Source organism: Pseudophryne corroboree, chromosome 1 (assembly GCF_028390025.1).
Source record: "Pseudophryne corroboree isolate aPseCor3 chromosome 1, aPseCor3.hap2, whole genome shotgun sequence".
In the NCBI taxonomy this organism is placed as follows: Eukaryota; Metazoa; Chordata; class Amphibia; order Anura; family Myobatrachidae; genus Pseudophryne; species Pseudophryne corroboree.
The window spans coordinates 510,435,109-510,447,883 of record NC_086444.1 but is presented as its reverse complement, the minus strand read 5'-3'; positions in this window follow the sequence as shown (position 1 = coordinate 510,447,883).

Below are 12,775 nucleotides of genomic sequence, written 5' to 3'. Positions count from 1 at the left end.
GATCACTCTGACCCTGCTGGTTTTGGGCTACCTTCTGGGTGTGCTTTTGGCATAGTCCTATTTTGTCACGTCACCATATACTGTTTTTTGTCACTGCAGTTTTGGTTCATCATGTGACCTCCATGTGTCTGGCCCTATTGACACTTATGCTAACGCTTTCTAGTTTTTATGATGTTTATTTGCTACCTAACTGTACATGGACTCCAGCATCACTTCCCCCATTGTGCACTGTCTTTTGTTTAGTGGCACCTATAAATCACTTTGCATGTTGTTCATGACACAGTTCTTTCTGTGCCCTTATGGGTCCTACTTTCCCCGTCTCACTTTCTATGCGGGATCAGAATGGCTGTGCTGATGACTCACCACTTAGCGCACAGCGCACCAGAGCCGTTGCTAAGCAGGGCGCCGGGTTAGTTTACCCTGATGATGACGCAACGGAGCTGGAGAGATGGGCGAGCAACATACAGGGCTCGTCCCGCCTCCACCACCTCCCACAGCGTAACTATGTTTGTAAGTTTGGCGCCAATTTATGTATTTATTCCTGCTCTGCTCACAGTGCTCTTAGCCCCTGAAGAAAACCGGAAACAGGTTGAAACAGCTGTCGGGCTGTGTCGGGCTATATCATCATGCCGTTTTGACAAGGATTAAACTTTTCTTTACCTTTCATCAGAACCATGAGTGCTGGCTTGTTTGCTTTTTCCAATGTGCTGGAAAAGTGAGTGTTCTTATTTGTACTGCTGCCTTGCACCACTTATAGTTGACTACTTATTTATAGGCTTTGAGTGCTGTCTTTTTTCCTTTGTTTTCCTTTTATGTATGTTTTCCTTTTATGTATGTATGTATGTATGTATGTATGTATATATATATATATATTTTTTTTTTTATAAATAAATATATATATATACACACACACACACAGTATATACATGTATGTATATATATATATATATATATATATATATATATATGTATATATACACAGAAAGGGGGGGCACTCCACGAATAGTCTTACAATACTGGGAGGTACTGCAGGATATATACCAGGAACAGGCAGCACTCAAGCGGACTCACAATTGAAACATGGACCCAATTCTGTATTTCAATGTTTCGAATTTACTCCGTCATCAGGTTACAGTTACAACAAAATGCATAACAAACTTTTTTGCCTTAAATAGCACCCACAAAGAAAATATTGTTGCAGAGCATGCCGAATGAAAAACTTGTGTCCATGGCAATCCGGTATTTGCGTTACTTTTTCACTGAACCCAAAATTCTAACTGCTCACTAGACATACAGCTGGAGATACCACAATGTTCATGGCAGCTTCCAGTTGTGGTGCCACAAAACTAATGGCATCCCAATGTAAGTAAAATCTTTGCAACAATAAAAGAATATAAACTCTATGGGGGAATTTACTAAAGGTCGTTTTTGATCAATTTAAAACCGATGAAAATTGATCAAACTAGATGTTGTACTTCCAGGGCCAAAACACACATTTACTAATATTTAAAAATGTATAATTTTTTTTACCTATTAGCAAATTGACTGAGATCAATTTTAATCAATTTCCATTAATTTTAAAACAAATAAAATTGAACTTTAGTAAATTTCCCCCTAAGTCTGAGTGTATTCTATAATGTCTTGTAGCCCAAAAAGTAGGCACTAATGCAGTAATACCTAATTATAAAAATTCATTAAATATAAGATGATCCTTTAGGTCCTCTGGGCCTCTCAGTGTCAAACCAGTGTGTCCACTGCGTCTCTCTCTAGAAGTTTTTCCTCGCCGAAGGTCATCCTGTACTTGATCAATGATGATGTATTTTAAGAATTCTAAAGAATGTCTAGCTTCAGCAAAATGTATAGCTACTGGCTGATCTATTACCTTTCCACCAAGAGCTCCCCTGATGGCCAAACGATGGAGAGCCATCCTATCCCTGAAGGGCCTGATTGTTTTTCCAATATAACAAAGGCCACAGGGGCACTGAATCATGCATACAGCATGGGTTACTCGGGCATATCAATGGGAATTTGATGGCATATCTGCATATCTGTGGGGATTAAAATCATGTACAGGTATCTACATGTAGTACATCCTAGACATTTGTAATATACACCAAGTTTGACTTGGATATTAGAAGTGTGAATCCAGTGATATCTTTACGTACCACCCAGTGCCATATATTCTTACCTCATGTAGAAAGACATGACTCTCAAATGTTTCAAGCTTTTAAGATCTGTCACTGTGGATTATGGGCTATGAAGTGTTGACTGTTTTGGAAATCACCATGTCAGATGTTGAATATCTGCAAATTCAGTGTAGGCGATAGTTTTTAGACATATATGATGTTTTCTTCAATGGGGGGAATTCAAATGTTTGAAAAGTCGGTTGGGTGTCTGTTTTTTCCTGTCTATTAGATAGGAAAAAACAGACACCCAACTGACTTTTCAAACAATTGAATACCCCCCAATATGTCTGATCTTGAAATGGTTTCCACCTTAGCTCTCACCTGATTTAGTGCTGCTACAGTGGTAGAAAAAGAAAAGAGGGAGAGAGGAATGGTGGGATGGGAAATGGGGGGGGGGGCGGCTGAAGTGAGCTCAGGTGGGGAGTGGAGATGATTGAGGTTATGGGAGTAAAATTGACCTGTCAGGTGAGACCAGGGAAAGCTTTATTGCGATATAAGTACCAGGCGGACCAAACCGAATGCAACTTCTCCACTGTGTTGATTCAGAGGCTAATGAAATATTCCATCTGTGCTATAAATCATGTCCTGTTCAAGAGTTCCTAGTGGGAGGGAGTAATAATAATAATAATAATAATTTTATTTATATAGCGCTCTTTCTCCAATAGGACTCAAGGCGCTTAACAGATACATAGCATAATATAGTACAGAAAATAATGAAGTACATTTTCATAAAATACAGAAGCATGAAGATACTAAAAGGGACACTATGAAAATGCTTTAGTAAACAGAAAAGTCTTGAGTCTACTTTTGAAGGATTCTATAGTTGGGGCCTCTCGCACTGTGCGGGGAAGTGAGTTCCATAGAGTCGGAGCCGCATGACTAAAAGCTCGACCCCCAGATGAATTACGGTAGATTCTAGGTACTGCTAAAAGTCCTTCATCTACAGATCGCAGTAATCGAGTGGGGCAGTATGGGGTCAGAAGCTGTTTCAGGTACCTTGGGCCTTGGTCATGTAATGCTTTGAAACTCAGTAAGCCAATCTTGAAGATGATCCGCCATCTTACAGGCAGCCAGTGAAGGGAGTAGAGGATGGGTGTTATGTGGCTAGAACGGGGCTGGTTGGTTAATAGCCTGGCAGCTGTGTTTTGCACCAGCTGTAAGCGTTGCAATTCTTTTGCTGGTAGACCAAGGTAGAGGGCATTACAGTAGTCTAAACGAGATGATACAAATGCATGTATGACTTTTGGCATGTCATCTGAGGGAATTAAGTGCTTGATTCTGGCTATGTTCCTCAGGTGAAAGAATGAGGATTTGATTGTGGCTGATATCTGATGTTTAAGTGTCAAGCCACCATCCAGGACAACGCCAAGATTCCGCACACGATCACTGGTCTGTAATTCTGAATCCCCCAGTGTAAGTCCAGTTGGTTGGCTATGCTGCAGTCTTGTCCTTTGATGTTGCGGTCGTATCAAAAGGACCTCTGTTTTATCCGGGTTCAGTCGCAGCCAACTGGCGCTCATCCACTCCTGTAGTTCAGCTAGACAGCCATTTAGTGCTGCTATTGGGTTATCAGTGCCCGGAGCAAAGGACAAGTACAGTTGTGTATCATCTGCATAGCAGTGGTAGACCAGGCCATGGCGCCTGATTATTTCGCCCAATGGGAGCATGTATACTGCAAAAAGCATGGGGGATAGTATAGAACCTTGTGGGACACCACATGGCAATGGCACTGGTGGTGATGAGTATAATCCAGATGATACTCTCTGTGACCTGCCTGTGAGAAATGATTTGAACCAGCTTAGGACTGTGCCATCCAGACCACAAAAATGTATCAGTCGCTCAATCAGAAGCCCATGGTCCACGGTATCAAATGCTGCCGAGAGATCCAGAAGGATTAATATTGAACAGTCACCTCTGTCTTTTGCCATCAGAAGATCATTTAACACACACACCAGGGCTGTTTCAGTGCTATGTCTCCTCCTGAATCCTGATTGAAATGGATCATAAATATCATGGGTTGTCAGGCGGGTTTCCAGTTGATTTGCAACGACTTTCTCAATAACCTTTCCTAGGAAAGGAAGGTTTGATACCGGTCTGTAGTTGGTCATGCAGTCGGGATCTAAATTAGGTTTTTTAAGAAGTGGTCTAACAATTGCTTCCTTTAGGGGTCCAGGAAAAATGCCTGTCTGCAAAGAGCATTGAACAATTTTTGTAAAGACAGGACCAATTATATCCATACAACCTATTAGAAGCTTGGTTGAGGCTGGGTCCAGATCACAGGTGGTGGGACGCAAAATTCGAGCAATTTCAGCAGTGTCCTTTACATCCACTGGGTCAAAGCTGGTCCATGAAGGCAGGTAGCTTATATTGGCAGGCTTTGTAGTTTGGCACTCCTTTGATGGCACTGTGGAGATTCCAGCCCGGATGGTGGATATTTTATCTGCAAAGAAGTTTGCAAACTCGTTGCATCTTGCCTGGGAGAGGGTCTCATCAGTCTGCAGGCATGCTGGCTTGCAAAGCATCTCCACTGTGCGGAAAAGCTGAGCTGGCCTATTGTTTGCTGCTGTGATCTCATTTGACAGGAACTGTGCCTTCTTACGAGTGATTGTCGATTGATATTCTTCGTTATGCTTTATTAGTTTTATTTTGTCATCCACTAGGTTAGTCTTCCTCCATTGTCTTTCCAGTCTACGCCCCCTTTTCTTGAGCTCACTAACACTGTTGTCGAACCATGGAGCTTGACGTTGTGGTTTACGAGGTCTTAAACGCACAGGGGCGATAAAATCAATTCAAAATAAAGGAAATATTATCTGCGCAAACTCCTTACGGGAATAGGGTTTAGATTTTTAAATTTGCAGCCGTAGGACAAACCGTTACCCTTAATGGTTGTAGCTTTAGAATGTGAAATCCAGGCGCAGCATTTAAATTAGAAATTAGAGAAAGAAAAAGAAAAAAGACAAAATATAGGGAAATACCAGACTGAATAATAATAGCGCATTTATTTACCACAAAAATTGAATTAAAAATCTTTAAGAACACAATAAATCATATATGGAATCTATTTCCCATGTTAGTCCATCTGAGTATAAATAGATCCACACAGTCACAGCCTAATCGGCTTAAAATGTCCTGGGACCTGAATTCCTTGGCCACAAGGGCTTCCAATATATAAAACAGTGTTCTTTATGGATAAAAAAGTGGTGTGCTTTAAAACGTCACACTAAGGTCCCATCATTTGTATCTATGGCAATAAAAATAGGACCATATAAACCCGATATGTTGACAGAGTTATTCCGGATCGTAGTAGGTACTATTTAATTTCCTGTTAGCAAGACGTATTACAGGTGTACCTTCTATCGTTTACTCCGTCTGCCGGCTCCCCGCCTCCGTCTCCGTTCAGACTCCCTCCTCGATCATCTGGCCAGCCGCCGCCTCCCAGAGCCTCAGTGCTCCTTCGTCCTGCACTGCCGGTGGGCTGTGGAACGCACCACTCTGGCTTCCGGTTTCGCGGTCCGTGGCTTCCGGGGGTGTGAGCGGGGTGTGAGCGATCAGCGTTCACTCGGGTGATTAACTCTGGATGCAGCTCCAACGCGTTTCCCCCCCTCAGGGGCTTCGTCAGGGATCGAAGCCCCTGAGGGGGGGAAACGCGTTGGAGCTGCATCCAGAGTTAATCACCCGAGTGAACGCTGATCGCTCACACCCCGCTCACACCCCCGGAAGCCACGGACCGCGAAACCGGAAGCCAGAGTGGTGCGTTCCACAGCCCACCGGCAGTGCAGGACGAAGGAGCACTGAGGCTCTGGGAGGCGGCGGCTGGCCAGATGATCGAGGAGGGAGTCTGAACGGAGACGGAGGCGGGGAGCCGGCAGACGGAGTAAACGATAGAAGGTACACCTGTAATACGTCTTGCTAACAGGAAATTAAATAGTACCTACTACGATCCGGAATAACTCTGTCAACATATCGGGTTTATATGGTCCTATTTTTATTGCCATAGATACAAATGATGGGACCTTAGTGTGACGTTTTAAAGCACACCACTTTTTTATCCATAAAGAACACTGTTTTATATATTGGAAGCCCTTGTGGCCAAGGAATTCAGGTCCCAGGACATTTTAAGCCGATTAGGCTGTGACTGTGTGGATCTATTTATACTCAGATGGACTAACATGGGAAATAGATTCCATATATGATTTATTGTGTTCTTAAAGATTTTTAATTCAATTTTTGTGGTAAATAAATGCACTATTATTATTCAGTCTGGTATTTCCCTATATTTTGTCTTTTTTCTTTTTCTTTCTCTAATTTCTAATTTAAATGCTGCGCCTGGATTTCACATTCTAAAGATAAAATCAATTGCAGCCATAACATCCCTATTATAATAACGGACTAGGGAACAGGGATCTTCACAGGCACCCAGTATAGCAGAGAGATCCAGATTTGCTGCAAGAGCCTGGGGAGTCATACCCCTCCTTGGACGATACCTGGTCAACTCCACGGGCAGAGATCTTATTTGAGGGGTTGCAACTGAGAACCAGAGGGAGTAGTGGTCTGACCAGATGACTGGGTTTATTTTTAGGTCAGTGACTTCTAATCCAATCTGAAAGACAAGGTCGAGAGTGTGACCACTTTTATGTGTGGCAGAGGGAACGACCTGTGTGAAGCCCAGACCATTCATTGTGCACAGGAGGTCTTGGCCAAGGCGTGAGAGCTCATCATCATCAGGCTTTTTCTAATGGTATGCAACTTGATATTTAGAGGCACAGGAAATTAGCAGGATCATCTTGCTAGTACTCTTTGCTATCTGATGGACTGTGGCACATAACAGAAGTTTTACTAGTGAGAGGAAGACATCAAGGGCCGCCACAGAGTTGATGAGTTAAACCATAGCCCAATATGGGGGAGAGATTTTTGGAAATGACCACCAAATATGAAAAACTAACACTTGTGGCTGAACTGTCTTTAAAACAGGTTAGAGAGATTAGGATTTGATATAGGTGTTCAGGGACTAAGTACCATCTGGGGAGTACTTTCTGGGTATTTTCCTTAATGGCTACACTAATAGAGCTTTTGGAGATATTAGAGTGGATAATGGATCAAAGGTCCTTTCCAAGGGGAGTGCCCAGGTCTGACTTCCAGATGGTTTAATGTGAGAAAGTCGGAAGGTCAGGGGAGGTCAAAACAGTGTGGTATAAGTGGGAAATGGTACCTTTATGATTAGGGTTATATATGCAGAGCCAATCAAATAATGATGAGAGTCGAGAGAGAATAGATGAGAGTGCGCATGACACAAAAGTGCAAATCTAGAGGTACTGGTAAATATTGGAATGGGGCTTAGAGTAGCGCACCTGGATGTCCTCAAAAGATTGTGGAATGAACTTACAGTTGATATGTCAGAAACAAGTGATACCTGCAGCAGTCCAGTTACAGCAGCTGCCATGAGGGGTGAAAGGCTTAATAATAAGAAATAGGAAAACCTCCAGGTCCCGGTGCTTTAGAGGCATGTTAAAGGCATTGAGGGTTTCCTCATCTGAGATAGGGAGCCCAAGCTTGATGGAGGTAAATAGTTCAAGAGAGCAGACCGCAGAAAGATATATAGGGCCTAATTCAGACCTGATCGCAGCAGCAAAAATGTTCTCTAATGGGCAAAACCATGTGCACTGCAGGGGGGGGGGGGGGGGGAGATATAACATGTGCAGAGAGAGTTAGATTTGGGAGGGTTATATTGTTTCTGTGCAGGGTAAATACTGGCTGCTTTATTTTTACACTGCAATTTAGATTTCAGTTTGAACACACCCCACCCAAATCTAACTCTCTCTGCACATGTTATATTTGCCCCTCCTGCAGTGCACATGGTGTTGCCCATTAGAGAATAATATTTCTGCTGCAATCAGGTTTGAATTAGGCCCTTAGTTCTTAGGGTGAGAAGAGAAATTTCTGCGAATGGGGCTTGCACTAAAAGATTGTATGGACATCATAATACACTTTAAATACATTTTTTGGGGGGACAGATTATACTGGCGAATCCCAGTATTGTTATTTATATAGGATATTGCAGGTGCAACTTTACATGATTTTATTCTGTTCACAAGCATGGTATACAGCTTATTACTTTTTCCATAAAAGCATTGGCTAAGCCAGCAAAGAGTTTTCTTCTGTTTTCTTCTGAGAGAACAGCATTGAGTTTAGCCCTGGTCAAGAGTAAGTTGCTATAATGTTTTCTAGTGGGATTGTGTTTGGGAGTCCTGTCCAGGCATTGTACTTTCTAGGTCAGCTCAGCTAGCTTAAGCTTTTGTTCTCTGTTCCTATTGGAGGCGTAACTGATGATGATGATGCGGATAACCAACTTATGGGCGTCCCAGGTGAGAAGAGTACAGCTGGAGCCATAAATGTTCAGAGAGAAGTAATTGATTTTCATTGAAATTGAGGAATTTTAAGGAGGGTTTAATTCAGACTCCAGGAGGGCATAAAGGCCAGAGTGTCCAAAAGGCTTAATGAAGAGGTGATACAGAATTGGTCTGAACAGGGGTTGGTTACAATAGAAGAGTCCATCAGGTGTGTAAAGGCCAAAGTACAGCATAGAAGTATGTGCATTGCAGGGGAGAAAAGACAGTCTCTTGCGGTAGGGTTGAGAACATGCCAGCTGTCCAATAGTCCTGATTTTCATGTATATTTGTTGACGGATCTAGTGATATGGCAGGATCAAGAACAGATAGAGTAGATATAGAGTACATATCTAGGCTTTGATCAAGGACAGCATTAAAGTCCTCGCCTAATAGAAGATATCTGATCCTACGTTAGACAGTGTGGAGAAAAAGGAATTAAATAAATATGTCTGACCTGTATTGGGGGCATAAACGTTGGCAGTAGTCATTTGCAAGTACCCCGACTTGCCAGTTAAGATGATATTTGACCTGTCTGAATCTAAAGTGACTGACTGTTGGACAAAGGGTAATTTGTTGATCACCATAATAGCAACATCATTATTTTTAGACTGACTGGATGACTGAAGAGAGGGGTGCCTTGGTTGGCAAAAAAGAGTACCATGTAGAAATACCTTGCATGCCGGCCATTTTACCCAGCGATTTCTATACTGCGCTTGCGCAAAACCAACAGTGCAGCTGCTGTTGTGGGGCCATGTGCACTGCACACACTGTACCCATTATAAATACGCCAATGGATCTACCCATACAGGTATGGAGGGGGCAGGGTTGGCAAAGATAGTGGTGGGTTCAGAAGAAGTCTCTTGTGAATACACTCCAAGCCTCTCTCAAACAAAATAAAAGGGGAACATATTAAATTAGTGGAAATTTAGCATAAAATGGGAAAATATTGAGTTAGAAAGGGGAAAGCATTAAAAAAATGTAAAAAGGTAAGCATTATGAAGGCAATATAACTGAAAGACAAATAGAAACAACATATTAATATGCCATTAGGAGAGAAAAAAAAAGGGGGGACGACGACATAAAAGAGCTCCCAAGAGGAAGATAACAAAAGATTTGTAGCATATACAGGAGCTAAATCACATTAGGAGGCCACCGACATATGACAGAAATCAGAAGAATAGGAGCAAGAACCGAGGTCTGAGACCAGGCTTGAATAAGAGTGCTTGCAAGGAGTCCAGAATGCCCAGAGTGATGGATTCCAGAACATTATAGATTTAGAAATTAATGCACTATTCACGGTTCTCTAGGACCTCATGTTTAATATGAAACTCAGAGAGCTTGTAGATAATATGATATAAGTCCTTCGGCAGAGAATCCTGATAGGAAACTACTGTAGTTTAGAGGTTCTAGTGGCCAGGGAGGAAATGTCAGATTTGATGGAAGGTAGAGCTTTGTCCAGCTTGGTTTCTGAAAATAACTTTAAATAAGATTTTACTTACCGATAAATCTATTTCTCGTAGTCCGTAGTGGATGCTGGGACTCCGTCAGGACCATGGGGATTAGCGGCTCCGCAGGAGACAGGGCACAAAAATAAAGCTTTAGGATCAGGTGGTGTGCACTGGCTCCTCCCCCTATGACCCTCCTCCAAGCCTCAGTTAGGATACTGTGCCCGGACGAGCGTACACAATAAGGAAGGATCTTGAATCCCGGGTAAGACTCATACCAGCCACACCAATCACACCGTACAACCTGTGATCTGAACCCAGTTAACAGTATGATAAACGTAGAAGCCTCTGAACAGACGGCTCACAACAACCCGATTTTTTTGTAACAATAACTATGTACAAGTATTGCAGACAATCCGCACTTGGGATGGGCGCCCAGCATCCACTACGGACTACGAGAAATAGATTTATCGGTAAGTAAAATCTTATTTTCTCTGACGTCCTAGTGGATGCTGGGACTCCATCAGGACCATGGGGATTATACCAAAGCTCCCAAACGGGCGGGAGAGTGCGGATGACTCTGCAGCACCGAATGAGAGAACTCCAGGTCCTCTTTAGCCAGGGTATCAAATTTGTAGAATTTTACAAACGTGTTCTCCCCCGACCACGTAGCTGCTCGGCAGAGTTGTAATGCCGAGACCCCTCGGGCAGCCGCCCAGGATGAGCCCACCTTCCTTGTGGAATGGGCCTTGACAGATTTAGGCTGTGGCAGGCCTGCCACAGAATGTGCAAGTTGAATTGTGCTACAAATCCAACGAGCAATCATCTGCTTAGAAGCAGGAGCACCCAGCTTGTTGGGTGCATACAGTATAAACAGCGAGTCAGATTTTCTGACTCCAGCCGTCCTTGAAATATATATTTTCAATGCCCGGACAACGTCCAGCAACTTGGAATCCTCCAAATCGCTAGTAGCCGCAGGCACCACAATAGGCTGGTTCAGGTGAAACGCTGACACCACCTTAGGCAGAAACTGAGGACGCGTCCGCAGTTCTGCCCTGTCCGAATGGAAAATCAGATATGGGCTTTTATACGATAAAGCCGCCAATTCTGATACTCTCCTGGCCGAAGCCAGGGCCAGTAGCATGGTTACTTTCCACGTAAGATATTTCAAATCTACCGATTTGAGTGGCTCAAACCAATGTGATTTGAGAAAATCCAAAACTACATTAAGGTCCCACGGAGCCACTGGGGGCACAACCGGGGGCTGTATATGTAGTACTCCTTTCACAAAAGTCTGGACTTCAGGAACTGAAGCCAATTCTTTCTGGAAGAAAATCGACAGGGCCGAAATTTGAACCTTAATGGACCCCAATTTGAGGCCCATAGACAATCCTGTTTGCAGGAAATGTAGGAATCGACCCAGTTGAAATTCCTCCGTGGGGGCCTTCCTGGCCTCACACCACGCAACATATTTTCTCCAAATGCGGTGATAATGTTGTGCAGTCACCTCCTTCCTGGCTTTTACCAGTGTAGGAATGACCTCTTCCGGAATGCCTTTTTCCCTTAGAATTCGGCGTTCAACCGCCATGCCGTCAAACGCAGCCGCGGTAAGTCTTGGAATAGACACGGTCCCTGCTGAAGCAGGTCCCGTCTTAGAGGTAGAGGCCACGGATCTTCCGTGAGCATCTCCTGAAGTTCCGGGTACCAAGTTCTTCTTGGCCAATCCGGAGCCACGAGTATCGTTCTTACTCCCCTTTGCCGTATAATTCTCAGTACTTTTGGTATGAGAGGCAGAGGAGGAAACGCATACACTGACTGGAACACCCACGGTGTTACCAGAGCGTCCACAGCTATTGCCTGAGGGTCTCTTGACCTGGCGCAATACCTGTCCAGTTTTTTGTTGAGGCGAGACGCCATCATATCCACCTTTGGTTTTTCCCAACGGTTCACAATCATGTGGAAAACTTCTGGATGAAGTCCCCACTCTCCCGGGTGTAGATCGTGTCTGCTGAGGAAGTCTGCTTCCCAGTTGTCCACTCCCGGAATGAACACTGCTGACAGTGCTATCACATGATCTTCCGCCCAGCGAAGAATCCATGCAGCTTCTGCCATTGCTCTCCTGCTTCTTGTGCCGCCCTGTCTGTTTACGTGGGCGACTGCCGTGATGTTGTCCGACTGGATCAACACCGGCTGACCCTGAAGCAGGGGTTTTGCCAGGCTTAGAGCATTGTAAATCGCTCTTAGCTCCAGTATATTTATGTGAAGAGACATCTCCAGGTTTGACCATACTCCCTGGAAGTTTTTTCCCTGTGTGACCGCTCTCCAGCCTCTCAGACTGGCATCCGTGGTCACCAGGACCCAGTCCTGTATGCCGAATCTGCGGCCCTCTAACAGATGAGCACTCTGCAACCACCACAGAAGAGACACCCTTGTCCGTGGCGATAAGGTTATCCGCTGCTGCATCTGCAGATGCGATCCGGACCATTTGTCCAGCAGATCCCACTGAAAAGTTCGTGCGTGGAATCTGCCGAATGGAATCGCTTCGTAAGAAGCCACCATCTTTCCCAGGACTCTTGTGCATTGATGCACAGACACTTTTCCTGGTTTTAGGAGGTTCCTGACAAGTTCGGATAACTCCTTGGCTTTCTCCTCCGGAAGAAACACCTTTTTCTGAACCGTGTCCAGAATCATTCCCAGGAACAGCAGACGTGTTGTCGGGGTCAACTGAGATTTTGGAAAATTCAGAATCCACCCGTGT